We start from the raw sequence: 22,053 nt of genomic DNA, 5'->3' as shown, positions 1-22,053 counted from the left end.
TTTTAAGCTCCTGCCTGCTATCTTTGGACTGTGACTCTCTGATGAGTAACAAAATATTTGCGCTTTTTTTTCCCTTTATGGGTCTGTCATTTCACTGGCAGAATCTTGTCCTATTGACCCAAAGAACCTCAATTTTGAAGCTATTAAAACCTAATTTTCTATACCAGGCTCCTGAGACAGGCACTAACTTTCATAGAATAATTCATTCCTTTCCTCTGGAAAAAAAAAAAAAAAGAAAGAAAGAAAAAGAAAAAAGAGAGAAGAGAGAAGAGAAAGACGTTCAACTGCCTATTCAAAGGGAAGCCTGGGATGGAGCTGCGCAGCCAGGAAAGGCTGCCTGTGTGTTTGCTGCTGATACTTCCCACCGCAGTGTCCTTCCAGGACAGGAGCAGAAACACTCTTTAGATAAATGCCTGTTTAGTAGCTGTGGAGCGTCCGCTGTATTTACACAAGACAACTGCCGTGGAGTGATAAAACCCACAGCCCCTGCCGCTGTGCTGCATCCTGCCTGCGGGCAGAGCTGGGCCGCCAAGGTCGGGGCTTGGCCCGCAGCGGGCAGGAGCCGGCAGGATGGCTCATCCCCTCTCTTCTGGTGGGATGAAGTAAACTTCCAGCCTCCTTCACCTCCAAAACCCTTGGGTTTGCTTGATCCCAGGAGCTCGGTGCTCACCTGCATCCAAGCCTGAAGCCCTGCATGCCATGCTGCAGTGGTGCGATAGCCGCTCAGCTCCTAATATTCCTGAAAGGCTGATGGGGTTCCAGGGAGGTGTTAGAAGAGTTTGGAGCCACTGGGTGAGTTAATCCCACATTGCTGCCGCTTCTTTTGCCAAAATATAAACATTGTGGAAAAGAAAGGATTGACAGAATAAAGCCTGAATTGCATTTTGGCACCAGGAGGAGGGTTTGCCAAAGAGTAAAGCCATGATCCCAAGGTGGGATGCCTTTTTCCAAACCAACATGGAAGAGCGGATTTCGAAGGCTAATGCCAACTTTGCTGCCAGGGTCATGTTCCCTGACGTCATTAAAACACGTGAGGGGGAAAGAGAGGGTGGCAGCAAAGGAAAATGTGCCATTTTCTGGGGCTGGCATCTCTTTTTGGTTGCTGGGTACCAGGTGACTGAGCAAATATCCCGGGGCTGTCATCTGTAAGAGGAACAAAGGGAGGGTTTGGCTGGGGGATGAGTGCAAGGGGGACCCAGGGGGCATGGGCAGAGCTGGGAGTTGTGTCCTGGGAGCAAACTGAGCAGAGTAAGTCAGGAAACTGGGGACCCCCCCCTTGAGTGTCATGAAACCAGTGGGAAAATAGTGGTGTTTTGCTGGGCTGTGCTACGGTGGGGCCAAGGAGATGCCCTGGCTCTCCCCTTCTGCTGCAAACTCCTTGCAGTGCTCACTCCGGTGCCAGTGAACCCGGCAGCTGGTGGTGCTCTGCCGGGCCACCCTTTCATATTCCCAGTCGTGATAACACTTTGTTGGATAAGTGCTTTTTAAACCCTACAGATAGATAGAGTATCTGGAGTGGCATTTCAAAAGAAAAAATCGAGACAAGATTCATTACAGGCACCAGTAAATGTCAAACATTTTATCAACTGTGTAAAGTGCCATGTTAAGCTGTCTTTCCCCCCCAAAGCTTGATTAAAACTATAAATGCCTTTTTAATATTAATATTATTCCCTCCTCCGTGCTGCCTGTTTGGTTATTTGCAATGGCAAGGAAGGGCCTGTGGTTAGCAGAGGAGGCAGTGTGGGCAGGAGAGGCAGGGGTGCAGACAGCAGGAGCCCCACCATTCTGTTCGGTCCCAGCGATGTGGGTACCTGGCTCGGGGTTGGCCCCTGGGAGGGTAGCAGTGCCCACCCACCACCCTGCCCCAGGCTGAGCCCTCCTGCTGCAGGACCCTCGTCCTGGGGCAACGACCCAGGCAGGCTGAGTGCCTTCCTCCCCTTTGAACTCGGTCCTGCTCTGAAACGCTTCTGCACCCATCTCTCTCCTACAAGGAGAGTTGTCTATAACAGGTCCTTCTCACTAAGCTGTGTTTAATTAAAATCTGGCTCTGTTGCATGTGCTAATTAGCACTCTTTGCTTGGAGGCTCAGACTCAACGCATATCTAAATCCGTGGTCCAAATCTAGTGTAATAATAAATAGCTGCGCAGGCTGTTTCACAAGGATCCCAAAGTTGTTGCTGTCGTCATCTGCAGTGTGACTCCCAACACTGGCAGTGCTGAGTGGGTCTGCCGGAGCCAGCCCACGGGGCTGGGAAGGCCTCACGTGTTTCCCCAAAGACTCCTGGAATTCACAGGGAACATGCGCTTTGATATGACTTGCATTGCGGGGAGGCAGCAGCTCCTGCCTGGCTCGGCTCACCCTGGCTCTGGGGGTCCGCAGGTCCCCCTGTTGCTCAATAAGGCTGAGCCAGTGTTTATCCTGTCTTTTCGTGATGTTTTCCCTGCAAGTCGTCTTCAGCCCGGAGCTAGTCTGGCTGTTCAACCTGCCTTCGTCCCGAACACCACCGCCGTGCTCTTGGATGATGTCTCATTGTGTGGATGTGCCGACACAATGAGTTATGCGGGGCTGTGGCAGAGCAACAAGGCTATCAGTTAAGTTCACGGAGATTGATAGGTAAAATAAATGATGGTAAACGAATTAACTCTGTCTGAGGATTGAGGCTGCCTGTGTACAAAGGGAAAGGCTCACGCGGGTTGGTGCTTTCCACTCATGCTGGTCCCGGTGAGGCGGGTGGGAGGACGGTGCCAGCGCTGGCAGCCTGCATGGGAGCCATGCCACAGCTGCCTGGGGGGGAGGGGGGGGGAGTGAGCTGTAGGAGCCCCGCTGAGCCCCAGGCATGGGTCCTGTCACCTCACTGAGAAATCGTACATGAATTTTAAATTAACACTGCTGTGCTAGATCTACAAACTCCTCTGTAAAGATCAGCACTTTACCAAAAATGATGCAGTGAACTGCTAGAGATATTAACTGATGCTTCCTATCCACCTGTCACCTTGTACCGACGCTTAGCCTCGGCTACGTAAATGCCATTTTGCAGAGTCACTTAAAAAGATGTGTAAATTGAGGGGAAGAAGGGATGCAGAGAGAAGCCCAGAGAGCATTAGGGGGAGTCTGGAGGTTCCTCTGTTGTGATAAAACAGACATCTAATGGCACTGGGCAAGACTAATGGGCGCTCTGCGGGCAGCACATCATTCAGTCCTGGCGACTTTGCCTTCAAGTCCCCGCACGTTATAGATGAGGTAGCTGGTAACTACTTTGTCGCCACTTGACAGCCTTGATGGCTTTGGGGCGCGGCAGTCTCCTGTCTGGCACGTCTCCCCTCACTCCCAAGGGATCTCATCAAGGGAGAGGTGTGGGATGGCCAACGCTTTTTGGGGATAACCCAATCCCTGCATCAGCACTGATGCTAACCCACGTGTTAAACTGGAATATCAGACTCAAGTCCCATACCGAGAGCACCACAGAAGTGGGTTAGAGCCAGACATTTAATTACCACAGCAAGGCTTTTATTTATTTTTTAGGTTTGGGCTGGGAGCGGGAGGTTGATGCGAGCACAGACAAAACGGATGGTTGGCAACTCCCATCTGTGCAGTCCTACAAATCACCCATGATTCACAGTTATATAAAGCTTCTTATATAGTAAACAATCTTGTTAATAAAAGCAGAAGTACAAGGTCCAATGTAATCCAGCGAGTGTGACTAACTGGATTTATAGGCTCACTCCCAGTGCTCAGTGCAGAAGCAGAAAGATTCCTCAGATCTTACAGGAACTAATTTTTGCAAAGATCCTCAGCAGTGATGGTTCCGCCTGGAGAAGGGACAATGGCCATTCCGGGGACACTGGTTGGTTTGCTCCGGAGGCAGTGCTTCCCACCCTGGGCTCGGCTCACTGCTGCAGGTGACTCCCAGGCTTGGCTCCGGCACTGCTGGACCCCCGACTGCGCAGCCAGCCTCAGTGGGGGCTCTGTTTTCTTGCTGGCTCAGTGTCAGGATGGAAAGCTCTTTTTCCTTGGAATAAAGCGGTGATTATGGGGTGCCTATCACCTCCCCAAGGTGCTTTTGCAGAGATGGATGTATTCCCGTGATCTCTGGCTTCCCTGTAGCCAGAGCTTTTCCAGCTTTCCATCTCCAGGTCTGGGGCATGATGAGTTGGGTCTTCACATTCCCGTACTGGTTTTGTTCGTGCCGTTTGTCGCCCCTGGAAAGGGAACGGTGAGATTTGGTGCACGGTCTGGAGGGAGGAGTGGGCTTTGGGGAGGGCTGTTGAGAAGGAGGCTTTGAGAACAGCCAGTATTTATAGACTATGACAGCAATGGCATTTGCAGATAATTTGGGATATTAAGGGAAAATAGCAGCATTTGCTTCCCCAGTTACACAAAGTATTTGTGCTGACAGCCGTCCCCGTCCCCTCCCAATCCAGCGAAAGCACGGTTCCCATCACTCACTCATAAAACCTCTCACGACTTTTTGCTTTTCTCAGAGACAGCAAGTGGGAGAGTTTTGTCATTCCAGAGGCACCGTCAGCCTCAGTGCTGCCTGGAGCGTTCCCCAGTTGGGAGCCCTGTAAGTGCCAGCCCCGGGCACTGGCAAAGCCCTTGCCACAGGGGTCTTGGTGGTGAGCCCCTGGCTCTGCCCTTGGCCACGCTGACCTCCCTCAGCCCCTTGCTCAGGCTGCGCCCGGGTTCAGACGAACACAAAGTGGAAACAATGACATTGACATAAGCACCTGCCAGACCTCTGCCATCACTGAAGTGGAAGAAAATTCTGTAATTATGCACGCGTGCTTTAATTATGTATTTGAAGAACTAGAGGTTCAGCTTCGGCGTTGACAAGAAGGAGCCTGTTAATTGGCTTATTTTATCACCCAGCGCCAGTGGATGCTTTGCGGTTTGGCCAGGGCGGCTCTGGCACTGCACACGCCCGCAGGTAACGGCACCCGCGGGCACAGGAGGCAGCAGGCAGCATCCTGGTGGGACCGGGTGTGGGCGCCTGCCCTGGGGAACGCCACTCTGCTCTATTTTCCCTGGCCCTACCAGTGTCGATTAAACCGTCATAAGCTGAGGTGCCATATGTCATCTTTTCCTACAGCCTTTTTAAAGTGCGAAGAAAGAGACAACTGTGAGAGGTGGCATTTCCACACTCGGTACCGCAACATATGCTTCTTGTGAATAAACTTGGCCTATTATAATACGGGCAACAGGTAGCGTGACATATGGCCAGGCTATTCTGGAGACTTGGAAAGTAGAAGCAATGGTTTCCAAGCCAGCCCTTGCAAAGATGCTGCCTTCCCAGTGTGTGCTCAGGCCGGGTCCCACCAGGGAGGACACCCATGCCCAGATGCAGGGGGAGCAGGCTGCCCAGTGCTTGCAGCAGCTGCTATCGGCATAACCCAGGGTACCGCAGACCCAGAAATGCAGCTTCACTCACCAACACCAACCATCTTGCCAGCTCATCTGGCTGCAATAGCTCTTCGCACCACCAAATATGAGATTGAGCCACTGGCCACAGGCTGTCTACTTGCCTAATTTCCCATTTTCCCCTTTCCTTTCTTGGAAATTTCGCTTAATGGAATTCACTCAGGAGCCATCACAGCATCCCTGGTGGTGGCTGTTCAGGCCGACTGCCTTATGTAAGCGAGGGAGGGTCCTTGCAAATCTTCCTCCCTTCTGAGGCTTATTTAATTAAAAGCCAGTTCTATGGTGCAGGCGGTAATTATAACTTTTTAGCCTGGAGGATCAAAATGAACTTGTTGCTTATAGTTCTATAATTCAAATCTCCTGCAATGAGTTTGGACACTCAGGAATTTTCAGAATAATTCCTCTATATAAATGTACTTTGCCAATATGATTTTTCCTCACTTGAACTTTTTTGTGTGCTTATATGCAAAGGAAACTGCCTGGGGATATGTTTCTTGCAGAAAGTAGGGATGCTGATTCTCGAAACTATTATGATGGTGAACAGCACTAATTATCCATGTTTTTTTAATACCACAGTAAGATATCTCAGGCAACTGAGCACTGCAGAAGGGGAAACTGCCCTGGGGAAACAACCAGCTGTTTCCTCTGGTGAGGGCGGCAGCGATTTCCCATCGTGATGAGCTGTTGAGACTTCACTTTGGTGTTTTCCTTAGAAATATGCAGGTTGCAGAAAAGCCAGACCCCGTCTGTGATTGAAGGGAAAAGGGTGGGAAAAGCAAGAGGCCGTCAGTCCCTTGTTAATTACCTGCAGGTTCTTTTCCTCTCGGGCAGCTCTGGGAAACCACAGCAGCAATAAAGATGATTCCAATGTTTGGATGCAGTGCTGAGTCATGGGTAGGATTCGGGGAGGTTTGAAGTGTTGGCCAAAGGGCAGCCCGGTGGTACAGTGCTGGTGCGGGATGGCAGCCGGCAGGCGAGGGCCGCGGTGCTGAGTGCCCACAGCTGGGGTCCACAGGGAGCCAGCACAGCCCAACCTGGTGCTGGGCTCTCGGTTCTCCCTTTCTATGTGGCTGGAGGGGTTTGCTGTCAGCTGTGACAGCAATTACAGAGCCAGCAGCCAGCAGGGCTGCTGCCTTCCCGCTTGCACATCCTGATGTGTTTGCCAGCGTGGGTTTGGGCTGTGGGTGGATTGCAGCCCTTCAGTGCAGAGATCCTGGTGCCAGAGCATGCAGTCCCTTTGCCATGAGACAATGATGATTTGAAATGACATCTGCATCCCTCCCAGCAGGTACGCTACCAATCACAGGAATTCTGTGCCTTAATGAAGCCAATTAGTGCTGTGGCTCTGCCAGCATGGAAACCTCAGCAAAGTGCACTGAGTAAGGATGCCTGTGCATCCCAGGATTGACCCGCCAAACGCAAGCCATGCTGGTGCCAGTGCTCCTGGCATCTCCCTTCCACACTGGCATGCTGCTGCCAGAGGCCACGGAGCCACAGGGAACTGGAGGGATCTTGTGAGGTGGCAGCACATCACCCACCCCGGCTGTGGGTAGGTCTCAGCCCCTGCAGCCCGTGCCCTGGTGTAAACACCAGCCTGCCCTGCACAGGACAGAAGAGCCATTCGTGGCCTGTGTATCACCTACTTTCGGGCAGACTGGGAGAATTGAAAGGAAAAAAAAAAAAAAAGACTAGTCTACATTCAGAGTGGAAAAGGGCAATGCTGAATTTATTCTAGAGTGGAGTTGAGTCTCCCGAGTACAAGCAGCAGCTGTTTTTCCTGAAAGTGAAAGATGGGGGCATATTCTGCCAGGAGTTTTTAATTTTCTATCCAGTGATTTCAGTGCTGTTTCCATCCCGACTCACCGGTCACGGCAGTGGGAAGCTGCACGTGTGATGGTGCGGGGAGGCTGCTGGCAGCACTGGCTTTCCTGGCTGCACCCCGGCAGCACTACGGGCTCTGGCCCCTTCCTGGAGTGCAGATCGCACCTTTTGGCCCCAGTTTCTTATTCTGCACTTCCAGGAGTATCTGCAATGAGCTGCTTGCTCCACTTCCACCAAGGAAGATGATCTTTTTGCTTCAGTTCATTATAAATACTCATCCAGGGAAATATTAAGTCAGGAATTAAATTCCAGCTACTTACGGGATTGACAAAGGAGTACATCATCCAACTACCTTAGACTGAGGGGTAAGACGACAGAAGCTTATGTAAATAGAGCAGCTTATGCCTGGCTCTAGCTCCCCGCTCCACACCGGTGCTCCCTGAGCCCCCAAACGGGGATGCCCACCCTCCCCAGGACCGGCGTGGTGGTGGGCTCAGCTGCTCCTCCCCAGGCACAGCAGCAGGGAATCAAGCACGAGCTTGGCCCTGCTGATGGAGGAGAGCGCAGAGGTGCAGGTCACGCCGCTTGACCCCATCCTCAGACAACCCTTTCCTGCTTCTGCACACGGAGCTTGCATTCAAAGGGGGGAAACCCAGGAAAGCCTGTTGAAAAGGTTACAATCTGTTAATAAGAAAATTACTCATCTAATTATCTTAATTATGGTTTCACTGAGCTAATGTTATTGCCAATACAAAGGGGAAAAAACCAGAAAAAAAGCAAAAAATCTCCTGGATTAGCAAAGCCTTGATTACAAGCAAGTGAGTAAGATGGTTCTTTTTAAAGCCTCCGTCTACCTCCGTTGCACTTGGTGGGCACAGGCTGAAAGGAGGGGGTTAGAAGGAAGGTCAGGTTGCTTCCCCTGCTGTGATCTGTGCCTTGCTGCTTCAGGCTCAGGGCATGGCAGCCGCTGGTTTGGTGCTTGGCTTTTCACTGGCACGATGTTCCCCGGCTTTGAAAGTCACGGCTAATGGAATAAAGGTGGCTAGAGCCAAGGAGGAGTGACTGCCATGCCTGGGTGCCTTGCACTAATGTATTTACGCCTGCTCTGTGACTTCTCCACAATACAGGAACTGATGCTGTACTGCTACCAAATGCTGTACGCGGTGCCCAGAGTGCTGTGCTGGTGGCCGGTGACATTGCCAGTTCCCTCTGCGGTTTTTCAGATGAGATTAAATCTGCATCTCCTCCTCCCTCAGCCAAGGATGGGGAGCTCCATCGGAAGATGCTCCTCAGGGCAGCATCCACTTGGGGTAGGCAAACACCCACAGCTTCATCCTCGCCCTTCCTCTGGCATTCTCCCCCCTGCAAACGCCTCTGCAGGAAGATGCAGCTCTTACGGTGGCTGAGACTTGTTGCAACCACGTACCGGTTGGGATAAAAATAACGTCCAGGTTTTCAAGGTGTGTGAATGTCGGCTTTCAATCAGCACAAGGTGAACTGGGAAGGGCATTGCCCCCGTTCAGCCAGCAGCTGGCAGCCCTTGCAGAGCCCACAACAAAACTGCTACTGAACAGTGATGTGTTTAAGTGTATGCTTAAACATTGTGTTAATTATGGCTTGTGAGAACGTGTGCAGTAATTACTTTTTTTTTTTGCTGTTAGAAAGCGCAACTACTATTATTGTATAAATAGATGGAGCAAAAGCAAATATGTTTGCTTCTACCTTACCTTGTGCGTTACAGGAAGAAGCACCAGCTGCCTTAGAAACATATTTATTATTCACTCAGAACACACTTTAAAAAAACAGGAATAAACAGCAAAGTCAAAATATTTGGTTTCCACAGCAAGCCAAGGCTGCTGTAGGACTTCTTAGAATGCGGCAGCTAAGGAGCCACATGTCACAGAGTTGTGTAAAATGGAAAGAATATTTTGAGATCAAAAGCTCATTTCAGGTTGCTTTGGCATCAAGCTGTTGCAGCGCTGAGGCACATCATTCCAAGGGCATGGATTTGCACCCCACAACAGAGCCAGCCACCTCCGCCACTTCCATGGGGATGCAGCTCTTCTGAAACCCTCCTGTTTGCTGGCTCTTTGCACCCAAAAAACTCCAACAGCCCCTTCGATGGCTCATTTCAGCAGTGATCGAGGCACCTTGCAGCACCCCGCAATGGCAGAGGCCAAAAGCTTTTCTGAAAGCTGTTTCTTCAAGGCATAGCGGGCGAGCGCTCCTGCCCCCATACAGCCCCTGACCGCATGCTTGTGACGATGGCACAGATGGTAATTACAGGCATTTTGTCTGAATGTCTGTAGGTGTTTTCTCTTGTCAGACTGCGGCCATTTTCAGTTTTAATGATGATAATGGGTTTTGGAGGATGAGTTATGGGCAGCGGGGAAAGCACAAGGCTCTGGAAAAGCAGAGAAAAGGAGAACTTTGCCTGGCACCAGCACTGCGGCAGGTGATGCGTGTCACCTCGTGTTGTTGTCCTCCCCGCACCTTTCTCCCCAGCCCTGCTTCATCCATCCCCACCCTGGGGAGACAAAATAAATAACAGATAAATAGTAAATGCTGCAACAGGTGCTTGCAGCAGCAGGAGTCCGAGTCCTAGTGGTGTTTCAGAGTGGCGAGCTGATGTGTGACCTACTTGCCAGCCCAAAGGTGGCCAGACTTTCAGGTGTTTCAGAGACCACTTAGCCAGGGTGGCCGATGGACAACCTTGACAGCCGAGCACGCGCCACTCCCACCACCCACTTTTCGCACGCCGGGAAGCCGAATAATCCGGTTTTCCCCAGCCCCAGACAGAACAAGCACATCATAAATATGCATCTGCTCAAATGAAAGCATTAGCCCTTGTTTCCTCGAGTGGAACTAACTGAAAAGTGATGATAGTTTTCTGAAAAATGCAAGATTGTGTACACAGAAGCAATTATATATAAACTTATTCATTATTTAACAGCTTGTTAATGAGCGAGTTTTGGTCTCGTAGCTTGGGCCGTACCACCCATTCGCTGCCGTGGGCGGCTGGGCACAGGGAGCAGAGGGACCAAGATGCTGTTCACGTCTGAAGTGGTGACCCCTGGGCACCGAGCTGCGGGAGATGATGGTGGAGAGGCTGGCTGCGGGGCCAGGGGCCAGCGGCACAGCAGCCCTCTTCATCTCCAGCTCCAGATGCCTGCTCGCAGCCTGGAAGCATTAGCTGCATTATACGCTTTTGAAATTCTCATTAAACATGTATAAATGGAAATAATTTGATTTTCTATTGCAAGCAAACAATTTGCATTGATAGAAAATGCATGTTCCTTGAGTAGCGCTGGTGTGCCGGAGCAACCAGCACCACCGGCCGGGCTGCCAGCGCCCACTTTGAGCCTCTGGCAAATAGAGTTTCTCACTTCTATTGGAATTCCCAAACATGCCGAGCTCTGTTATGTGCTGTTGGCATTAACTGGTTGATGCTATTGGGTGTGCGTGGTCTCAGGTCAGGTCCTGCGGTATCACAAGCACGCTGCAGTCGTTTTGGAGGCAACAGGAATGATAACCTTTCTCTCAATACCTGTTACGATGCTGCTTTCAGAAATATTTTTCACATCATTACCCGTTCCAGAATTGAGATATGTACCTGCAAATAGGTGCATGGCACATGGGGATTTGGGGCAAATCAAATCCAGCAAGCTCTTATCCTTTTGCTTGGTGGAAGATTTGTGTGTGTTTAAAAAACACATAGATGCGGTATTTGGGGACAAGGTTTAGTGATGGACTTGGCAGTGCTGGGTTAATGGTTGCACTCGGTGATCTTAAAAGTCTTTTCCAACTTAAATGATTCTATGATAATAAAAGTAAAAACTAATAAACACTGGCAAATGCACATAAGAGGAGGTTTGTTACTTCTGTTAAGCAGATGATGTACATTACTTACACATAGATGCTTATGTGTTGATGGACATGGAAAGCAAAATACTCCATGTACTTGGATGTGGAGGTTCCTTTACATGTCACGATACTCCGCCCCAACCCAAGCCTCTGTCATGCAGCAGCACGAGGGATAACGATTCCCCAGCTGAGGAGCGGGTTCAGCAGGAGCTGGGGTTGGGGCGGTGGGTGCAGCACTTGCCTGGGAAATTAAACACAGCTGCAGAGGAAACTGCTTCGATGGCAGAGGGTGAAGCTATCAATCACCTCATCAGAGGGTAAGCTGCTTCTCAGTGCTCTCCTGGCCTTTCTTTCTCTCTGTGTTGTTCTGGAGCAGAAAAGCCTTGTTGTTTTGGGTTTGGTTTTTTTTTTTTTTTTTGGGGGGGGGGGGGGGGGTGTTGGGTTGTTTGTTTTTTTTTTAATTCAGAGCAAAATGGGCAAGCCCAGGGAAAGCTGCATTTCTGCAGTGAATGGGAGCTGGAGGAGGAAGGTAGAACTGCCTCACACAGGGAGCGGTAACAGGGTGGCCTCCAAGCAAGCCCTGTCCTTGCTCTGCGGCAGAAGAGCACCAGCTTGTCCCATTGCACGTGCTGGCAGGGATGTTGCTGCCCAGCCTGGGCTGGTGTCAGCTATGCCTGTGGGAAGGCAGCTTGGGAAAGGGCAGGAGCTGCTCGCCTACATCTCCACCAACTTTGGCTGTTGTGGAGGCACCAGGTATGGTGGCCTCTGTGAGGCAGCCCCTTGCAAGGAACTGGTCAATTAGTTGGCACTTAATTCTCTTTCCCCCTCAGACAAGAGGACATTTTAAAATATAGTGTAATCTAGATTACTCAAAATTGATGTAATCGGCTCCCAGACTTCAGAACCAGCTTGACGGCAATGGCTTTTCTTCCCCCATGAGCTAATTTGTTTATTCCTAGAGGAAACAATGCGAGATCTTGTTAACAGAAGTCTGCAGAGGTTGTGTTTTAATTTGGGCAAACAGGAAAGCTGTCAGGCAGGAATCTGAGCAATGGGAAAATTATTAGGGGCATTATTAAAGACACACAATCCCATTAGCATCAATGGGGACAGATAGGCAGGGCTTCTGATGTCTCAGTGGTCATTCTTGGGGAAAGTGGATTCCACATCAGTCAGGACGATGCTTTCCCATTATTTTATTCATCATTATGAATGCGATGAGCTGAGTGGATGCAACTTCTTTGCATTTTAAGCATTAAAACCTGCTGTGGAGGCATGCTTAGCCCCAGCCAGGCAGGGTAGGGACCCTCTGGAGGCAGCTGCCTGCAGCTTGGCAGGTTCATTGCTACAGACTGGTGTTTCCTCCTGACCCTTCACAGTTAAAAAGTTCTTTTAAAAACTGCTGGCAGCAGGTATTTAGGTGTCTTGATGGATATGCTTCCTGCAGAAGACGTGTAGGTTTGGAGTGGGGAAGAAGTCCTATTGCATTTTTTAATACATATCGCTGATGAGGAGTTTCATTGCATTATTCATCCTGGAAACTGTGCGACCAAGAAAGTTAAAAAGGGGGAAATTGCTCCTGTAAGCTGAGGTGTTTTAACATGCAAATGATGGCTTTTATTCCTAGTGACAGAACCACTAGATTTTTAATTTTGCACGCTATGTGCTCGGTTCGCTCTCTGTGCTGACACGGCAGTCCTACGGCTCTGACTGGTGTCTCCCCTATTTCCATTGCTGTCGAGCAGCTCCCAGATCTGTGATAATTTAATTAACCTGCCTTATTCTGCCATATCTGTTGGAACAGGGGAAAAGGATCCAAACAGCCGGGGAGTTACTCCTTTGCCTGAGCACATACATTTCCTATACAAAAGTCACAGAACGGCAGTTTATCCACCTGGAAATCTCATTGTGGGTTTTTAAATTATAGATTGTTTTCCAGACACGTGCCAACTGCCTGGGGAAAAGAAGAAAGCAATCTATCGGGTGGAGTCGTGTCAGAGCTGCCCCTGCCCGTGTGGCTCTGGGGTGGTGAAGCTCTGGGGCAAGCTGAGAGCCAGGTCTCGCGGCAAGTGCTGTGTGTCGTTAGGTCCGATAGCCGCCTGGAAAACCAAGGTGCTTGTGCAAGGGCAAAGGAATGTCAGAAGTTTAGAGGTAAGCTTTGACCCTGCCACTTGTCAATGTGATGCTTCATAGCTCTAAAAATAGAGCATCTCCGATGGAGGAAGGATATTTTTGGAAAAGCTAGTTACTGCAGCCAAGCTCACGCTGTTAACGCAGGTCTTGCTCGGAGCCTTCCTTTAATTTCTTTCTGCACGTAAATTTTACGAAGTGCCAAGAAACAGCTGGTGCGTGCCCTTGTGAAGCAGCACCCCTGGGTGAAGGGAACCTCCCGGGGTCACATCCTGCCCTGGCAGATCTGATGCTGAGCATCCATACCCAACCTGATGCATTACTCTGCCTCTTTGCACATCGTAACCAACCCCCAGCCTGTAAAGTCTGGCTGGGGATAGCAAACCTGGCCAAATATCCATCTCTGTCTCTGTGCGAGGGCTCAGGGAGCTCAGCAAACCCACACAGAGGTGTCAGATGCAGGACGCTGCAAAGAGAAGGGGAGCATGTGGGGTGCTGTGCAACATCCTGCTCCCAGCTGGCCATCACCAGGCTTTCAGAAGCAAACTAATGAGCTGCTTGCAACCGGGTAGTAGGGCCAGGAAGTGGTGGGAGCCCCAAGAGATGCAATTAGTCACCACTTCACTCAAGGCACTACAGTGAAGCCTTATTTGAACCATTAGAAAATCTGATCCCCGGGATCACGCACGTGCCTGGTAATGAACTGAAGGGAATGCCCCCAGCAGTTTAGTTGCCAAAATCACTGCTCAAAACACGCTTTGAGAAGGACTGTAAATACAGGGAAGTGGGTAGAAATTATGAACTCGAGCTAGAAACCTGCACTGAGAGAGCAAGCGCACAAGATCTATTTTTTCTTTTCATAAATGAAAAAAGAAAAATATCCTCTTTTTTTCTCTTGGCTCCCAGCAGGCAGCTCACATCAGCTCCACCACATCTCCCCAGCAATGATGGAAGCTGCCTCGAATGTCTCTTACAAGCACAGAAATTAATACCCTTCTTCACTGGAAGCGGCATATCCAACTGCTCCCCAAAAGGTGAATGTTGATACTCGGACTTTCAGTTGTTAGACATGTGCTTTGGCCTCAGAGCTGCAGAGATGGGGGCATGGGGGAGGAAAGTGTGGTTCTGGGGTATCCTGGTTCTGGGGTGTCCCAGCTCCATTCCTGCAGCATCAGTGGTGGGAAATGCTGCTGCTGAGGCCTGATCCTGCTGGAAAGGTTGTGGCATGACAGCTCCTTCATCAGATGGGTGTCTCAGAGTGTTTTCAATTCAAGAAAAGAGGAGAGAAATAATCATGGATGCTGCCTTATTATCTATGTGGCATTTAAGCGTAATTTATGCTCAGTGTCTCGCCGCTTCTCTGGTAGGAAATTGCATTGTTGGTTCCCCAGCTCTCGGCTTCTGTGGCAACTGTGTCAGAAATACTGAAATAAATCGATCAGTCTTGAGTTCCCTGTGCATTTTTATTGCCAATTTATCAATGCAGGCAAGGCACTAAAAGAGTTACGTTGGCAGGAGGAGGAGGAGGAAGGTGAAGACGTGGTGGCCTGGCTGTCTGCACCATTGCTAAAGAGGGGTTTGGCTGTCTTGGCAGTTGCTGCCCACGCTAGGGATCCGCCTGAATTGTCTGTGCCTCGAGTTTTCCTTCTTTTCTTTTTTTTTTTAATTGCATCCTAATTGGGGAACCAGCAAAAGCTTTAAAAAAAGAAAACAAACAAGCAAAATTAATGAGCAGCGTCAGGGGAGGAAAAAAGCATTTTCTGGCCAGAGTCCTTGGCATGGGTAAGAAATAGCTGCTCCTTTTGGAGAGCGTTTAGTCCGCTGTGAGCTGCCAGCTGAGGAAGTCAAGTGAAAACCAAGTGCCTGGAAGCCGAGTTCACTGCAGCCTCCCTCGGCTTAGCTCATTTAGTGTCTCTGCCTTAGCAGTGGGTACTTGGATGTTTATTCCCAGACTAAATTGCTTTTGGAGCTCCGACTCATTTGTCAGCAAGAGAGAAAACAAGCTGTCGTTTGGACTAACAGCCTTCACAGCTCTTTCTCCAGGTTGTTTGTGCTCATGTCAAGGAGGCACGCGGCGAGCATCCTCAACCGAGGGCCAGCACTAGCCCTGTTGTAGGCACTGCTCGGCCTCCCGGATCAAGGTGGCTGGTGAGCAGGGGAGGAGCCCTCGGCATCTTGCTGGTTAAACCCTTCTGCAAAGACCCAGGGCAGCAGTTCCAGGAATGTCCCGGAGCATCCCGCAGGAGCATCCCGAGCTCCCTCCCTGTCCCTTAGCAGCTGTGCTGCCCAGAGCTGCTTGGTGCCAGTGTTTTCCAGCATGGAAAGAAGGGCTCCTGGTGCTGGCATCCACAAGACACTGACACACTCGGAGCCATGCATCAAAGCTGCAGACTCTTAATGGGAAAAGTTTCCCATGTCTGGGCGATGTCAGAGCCTCTGTCAAACCTCAGAGCTTCCCAGTTCCTCTGGGAGACCAGCTTTGCCTGTGGGCTTTGCTCAAAACAAACATTGCCAGGTGCTCACACAAATTAGGAGGCTGTCTGGTATAGACTGCAAGCAAAGTAAGAGGTGATAAAGCTCCAGCAACTGTCTGTATGCACAGCTCGTTTATATATGGTGTCATAAACCTCCTTCATTTGCATGTCTCCCTCTACAGTCTGGTGGTTGATTCTTTCTGGACAGTGCATGTTTTGGGGTTGATTTTTTTTTTTCCCCTTGTTCTCACTTTGGGTTTTTTTTTCACTGGTTGGTATCTCTTGCCTGTGGGGAAGCAGTCTGTCTTAGAGCAGAGCCTTGCCTTGCCTTGCCTTGGAGCATCATCCACCGCTGCGGCAGCCACGCTGTTTGGCCACGACCAAGTGTGTGGCTGCATATGAGTAAAAGACTGATCCTGGTAGGTATTTCCAGAATTCTCTGAGTCACTTACTGGTGACTTTAAGCCTTCATTGTGAACGTTGCTGATGTCATGGGCCACTTGTGCAGCCTGTGCTACCTTACCCACAACAGCTTTGCCTTTCCTCCCAAGTGCTAAGCAGCAAATGACTTCCTTGTAGGCTGCGTGAAAAACTCATCGTAGGGGAAAGATTCATATGATGTTGCCTGTGTCCATGAGGTCTGCTTTGCAAAGGTGGGAGGAGGTAACTCACTGATTTTTGCTAACTCTGCTGTGTACTGGCCTGGGAAACTCCTCACTATGTGAAGAGGGCTCCTTGTGCACGTGTTCTTCCTCTCTTTCTCCATGGACCATCCCAGTGCTCTCTAGAGAAACCAGCAAGTTGTTTTTAGTCCGCAGGGGAGCGATGCTAAATTGCTTTTTTTAGTAGTGATCCTTCTCAGCAGAACTTGTGGAATTTGCCCCAAAGTTTTGGGTAGAAAGAAGAACAGTTTTCTTGCTTTGGCATGAAGTTAGGAATCCAGATGGAGACATTTAACGCCTCACAAGGATTATTAGAGACAAAAAAGCATTGGAACGAAAGCATGCCATAAATCCAAGCCTTTCTGTAAGCTCTAAATCTGTTACACGTTAGACCGTAGTCTTCTAAGACAAAAGTGACTGCACCAAATAGAGACTGTTATTGTTTAAATATTCCTGCTGGGAAATGCTGCATGAAGAGAAGACACAATAGCCGCCCTGATGCAGGATTTATTAGAGCAAGTTGGCACCAGTCTATTTGTAGGGAGTGGAATATGCTTGTAGAGATTATACCAGATTTACAGTGATTAATAATGGATTGGACATGGCAGACTTCAAAGGGTTTGGCTCCCTCGCACTTTGGTGGTAGGTTGAGTTAAAATAAAATTGCAGATTTGCTCCAGCGGTTCGAACAACTGTTTTTCCTTGGAGAGCAAGGCTCTTGGCCAGACAGCATCAGCAAGGCTCCTCTTCTCATGCCCTTGTACCCCCTTGGCTTTGTGCCAGCAGCGCGGCCGATGCCGTGGCATGCCGAGGTTGCCACCCAGCACAGTGTGGTTCCTCATGGAGACCTGCTCAGCACCACAGCCAAACTCAGCTCCGCTGAGCACCCAGCCAGCTCCGGCACCCTGGGAGATGCCTTGCTTTGGGGAAGCTGCTGCATCGGACAGAAACGGCCTGAGGGCCCTGAGCCCATGGCTGCTGGGGAAGGCAAAGCCCGTAATTATGGGAAAGGCTGTTCTCTGAGATGGAACGGGGAGCTCACCTACCAGGAGGATGAGTGGGGATTTTGTCATCAGTCTGAGGGATTAAGCAAGCTGGGAAATGTAGGACATCCCTCTCGCTCGCAATGTTGTCTGTGCACACACACAAAGCTCAAGCTATTTTTAAAGACCTTGCAGTGTACGGCGTGGCTGTGACTTTTAGTATTAAATGCTTGAAATCTGCTTCTTGCAGCAGGAGTTCCCTCTCCTCCTTCATCTGGAGGCTCCCACCATGCTGAGGAAAACACAACAACCAAAGATCAAGACTTTTAAAACTAATAGTAGTGTTATTAAATATGCATTATTATAAACACGCTGTCATTTGATCTTTGTCAGGCAGTCTAGTAGTGTCCTGCATGCAGCTGTGATTGCACTCTGCCTGACTGCATCGCTTCTCTTTCCCTGTCTGCTCGAGCCCTTGGAGGTATGCTTGTTAACGTAAGATCATTCAGACAAGCTGAGAAAAGGCCAGGGCAAGCATGAGTTGCCAAGTAACCTCAGACAAATGTATTTCATAAGTAATAAATGCTTCAGCATTAATCAAATGTTATTGTGTGTTATAGTTGTGAGGCATCTCGAGCTAATGAAGACGCTTCCCCTCTATCTGCTGTTATCGGGTGCCTGGAAGGACTGCGAAGGAGCTTCATCCTGCTCCAGGCAGGGCTGATGGGATTTGTACCGGTCCCAGTTGCCATGGAGAAAGTGTTGGATGGCTTTAATACATCTCCGTGAATTTCTCCCTGGAGTTTTCCCGTGACAAGCTGGACTGGAGGTAGCACATAAGAAGCTATAATCTTCCAACTCTATGAAAAAATGATTGACGGAGTGTGAGGGGCGTAAACAGCTTACCGGGGCTCTGGCAGCATGTGGCGCGGCGCAGCAGGTGCCAAGAGGGACCGGCCGTGGTCCCCATGGGATGCGCCCCTAGACCGGGGTCACCCAGACATCACTCCCAGACCTTTGCCACCTGTGGGGTGGGATGGGGACAGAAGCCATCAGGCAGCCTCATGGTGGGCTGTGCTGGTGCTCCCCTTCCTCATCACCAGTCCAGGTGTTCTCTCATTACCCCTGCTTCTGTCAACAGAGCTGAGCTCCCCACCTTCTCATTAACATGCATTCACCAGGAATCAAAGGAAACTAAACCTCTATTTATTTTCTCATCAATATATTCCCATTTAATAATCTTAACTTTGCATTTGCCTGTTTGCTCTTTAAGTTGATGAAAATATGAATGATTCCTAAAAACAAAGGAAAAACAAATTTCCAGCTGGGCATGCCAAAAAGCAAGTCATCCACCTCTGTGGCTAGCCCGAGTTTTTATTTTGGTTTTTTTCCACCCCCCCTAGATTCATCAGTCTGCCCTGCCTTTAACCTAAGAGGTTTTTGGACAGGCACCGTGATGGAATGAAGGAAACCTGATCTAGATATTTTCAATGAGAGATGGCAGGACTAGGAGGAGCAGAGGGAGAAGGGCTGACTGCAAAAACCTGTGGAGGCTTCTGAAAACTTCTGGACTGAGACACGGGATGGTGGGTTTGGGAGCCAGCCCCAGGGCCAGCCGGGAAGCCGGCAGTCGTTTTGTCAGTGCTGGCTCCTTCCTTTTCCTTTTTGCCTTTTTCTTTTATTATTTAAACCCACACAGAGACTGTGGGGCTTCTAGTTTCTTTAGACTCTCTAAACATTTTCTCTTCAGCAGCTCGTGGGCTTTTGAAATATGAAGTCCATCAATCAGTGGTTAATGTCACCTCCGCAGCAATTTCAGCTCCTGAGCAGCCCCCGCTGTGGCCAGGCACAACACTGCAAGGGGCTGGATTTGGCGAGCGGCTGCAGCTGTAGCCAAAAGTCAGGTTAACCAGCTTCTTGTTCTCTCCTTCCTTTGCTTTCCAGGGGTTTTGGTGAAATCCCCTGCAAATTCAGCTGCTTTGCTTGAGGCTGCCCAAGCGCTCGGCTCAGAGGACAATTTCCCATGGAGTGCTGTGGAGAGGAGAGGTTGTGTGGTGAAGCATGTGCTTCAGCTGGTACACTGGGGTTAAAAAGTAATTAATTAGTAAGTTTATGGTGTTTTCCCATCTGAAATTAAAAACAAAAATTATGCAGAACATACAAGGTAATTAGGAAGCAGCAAGCTACAACACACCTTTAAACGAAAGCTCTAAAAAGCATGATGTTCGGCAGCAGATTTTTAATGTAACAGCTAATAAAGGCTCATGCCCTCAATCGTGTTCCTGGGAGCATTCATCACACTTCGCCCTTCCCTTACAGATCCAGGTGGGGCCCCAGCAACGCTGAATTTTTCATATTCTCAGTGCTTATCCATGATCAGATTTCCCATTTAAAATCTATTAGCCGAGATGAGAAAATTGGTTCATGTTTTATGTGCCTAGTTTAATTTTTTTTTTCTCTTGCATTTACAACTGGCCCCTAGTGTTTCATCCACCCCCTAATGATTTAGCTGTGCAAGATGTTCCACCAATTTATTAGAGTGGAGTGCATGGAGCAGGTCATGCATATTAAACGTGAAGTTTTTACTACAGTTGGTTCAATAATCTGAAAGAAAAACAATTTTTTTCCCCATTTTTAACTGTGTACCACCTGCTGCTGTTGGCAGGGCAGTTTCTCAGCTGGGCACCCTGTGATGCTGATGCACTTCCCCGGGGGAGTGATGCCCAGCAGCAAAGGGCGTCCGCTCCCTGCCTGTCGTGGGAAGCGAAGCTGTGCTCTGCCAGTCGAGGTAATGAAGTACATGCAGACATAGCACCTTTCGGGAGACAAGGTGATGGTTGATCCCTAGGTCTCTGTCTCAGCATTAAAAGCTGGAAACTGAGGTTTTATGCTGTGTTTCCTTTCAGGCAGGTCTGCAACGTGGAGGTGTTTCATAGCACGCTGCTCCCTCCTTTGCTACCCTCGCCTAAGCCTGGCTGCACGGAGGCTTGGGAGTCTCCCCCGTGGGTACCTTGCCTTTGGCGTGTGTTTCCAGGGGCTCCTCATCTCTCCATGGGAGGTAAAGGCTCATCTGGGGAGCTGTGACTGGTGAGGCAGCTTCTTGGCTGGCCATTTGATGGGTGGGCATGGCCAGGCTCCTGCCTGTAGCCCTGGGATGCCCAAAGGCCGCTCCAGGAAGGCAGCCGGAGCTATTCAGCCAATACAGCAATAACTCCCTGTCTGGGACATACCAACCTTCCTGCAGCCCCGTTGGCGTTCAGCTGCCACTCAAATTTCCAGTTGCACTTTTGTCACCTGTATCTGTCCTTGCCTGCCCATCCTGCTGGCCTGCAGAAAAGCTTTGGTTAGATTGGGGCTGATTTAAGCTATTTTGCATAGGTTAGCATAGCGGGGTGCCAAATGCCAGCCCAAGGCAGTGGAACTAGCGTGTCCGGCACGGCTCTGCAGCCCCGACCCCGCTGCCAGCCAGGCAGCTCCTGCCTGCCAAGTTCTTTCCAACACTTTGAGCGCAATCAAGGCTAACACATTCCTGAGATAAGGCCGACTAATTAACATACAGCCAATTGCTGCTGCTCTGCTTTCCCATCTCTTTCACTTGTCAGGCTCCGAGTTGTATTGTAATTGGAAATTTTTAGGAACAATGAACTCAGGCAATTAGCCATGGGATGGCAGCTTCCCCTCGGATCCAAAGGGAAAGTAGAGCTAACAGCCAAAAATATGGTCCCAGCATATTCTGCTGCAGGAGCTACGGTGCTGGGCTTGTGGTCCACTGCCGCAGCAGCGGTACTCAGGGGAGTCCTAAATGAAATTTTTAATTATTGTGGGCAGCAATAGAATTGGTTAAACAATCTTAAATAAAGACCATTCTTCTTATCACGTTTTCCTTATTTCCCTAGGTTTTCCCTATTTTCCTCCCATTTTCCAGCCTGTGTGGTTGAGCACAGAGCACTTTATGAAACACGGGGGGGAATCGGCATGAGAAATGGTGGCGACATGAGCTGAGCCAAATGGGCAGTGGAAGAAAAATCATCCTTGCAAAAGTGCCAGCATCAACCCTGGTAGGGAGAGAAGGAGAAAGAGGGTGTTTGAAGGAGGAAAGCATAAAAGCCTCCACAGGAGCGGTACCCGCCCAGGAATACTGCCCCAACAGACAGTGTTAGGGAATGTCGGAGGTAATGACTTCTCTGCTTCATTAGCTTCACGTGCATGCTCTGGGTAATGACTGATCATGTTTATGCTGCTGTTTCTACAGTTCTCTCTGTATTTTCCGTTTCTATTCGTTTCTCCCCCCTTGGCTTCCCTTCTGCACCTCTTTCTGCTGTTATCTGTCTTTTCCCTTCCCCATAGGCTGCTCCCTCCCAAGCAGGCAGGTGCAGCTGTGTTCCCCACCGTGCAGCCTTGGCTCCTGCCCCCCGTGCATCCTCCTGCTCATAAACTCACTCAGCCTGCTCTGCCGGCAACATCTGCTTATCCTTCCAGGGAATTCACTTATTAATAACTTTGCTCAGGCCGCAGGTGCATTTGCTGAGGCTGCCCAGCCCCACCAACCACCGTGCCACCCTTTTCTTGTCCCAGCACACTTAACCTCCAGGAATCCAAAGGGTCCTCCCGAGGCACCAGCTTGGGTGGGTGGGGGAAACTTTCTGTGATGAATTCGCTGCAGGCCAAGGCCTTTTGTTTCTATCCCAGAGCTTGTGTGT

At 49.8% G+C, this 22,053-nt stretch overlaps 1 long non-coding RNA gene across 1 annotated transcript in view; it reads left to right on the top strand.

Annotated features, from left to right (window-relative positions):
* The first annotated feature begins 299 nt into the window (after positions 1-299).
* Positions 300-22,053, top strand: part of LOC114015484 (uncharacterized) — a 36,751-nt gene continuing 14,997 nt past the window's right edge. Inside the window, exons 1-5 of the long non-coding RNA XR_008731526.1 lie at positions 300-792; positions 13,032-13,255; positions 14,141-16,127; positions 17,974-20,440; positions 21,250-21,525. This is a non-coding gene — a long non-coding RNA (uncharacterized LOC114015484). The remainder of the gene's footprint in view (positions 793-13,031; positions 13,256-14,140; positions 16,128-17,973; positions 20,441-21,249; positions 21,526-22,053) is intronic.

This window comes from Falco cherrug, chromosome 3 (genome assembly GCF_023634085.1).
Source record: "Falco cherrug isolate bFalChe1 chromosome 3, bFalChe1.pri, whole genome shotgun sequence".
NCBI lineage: Eukaryota > Metazoa > Chordata > Aves > Falconiformes > Falconidae > Falco > Falco cherrug.
Note: the sequence above shows the minus strand (reverse complement) of the source record. Positions and strands in the feature narration are given on the sequence as shown.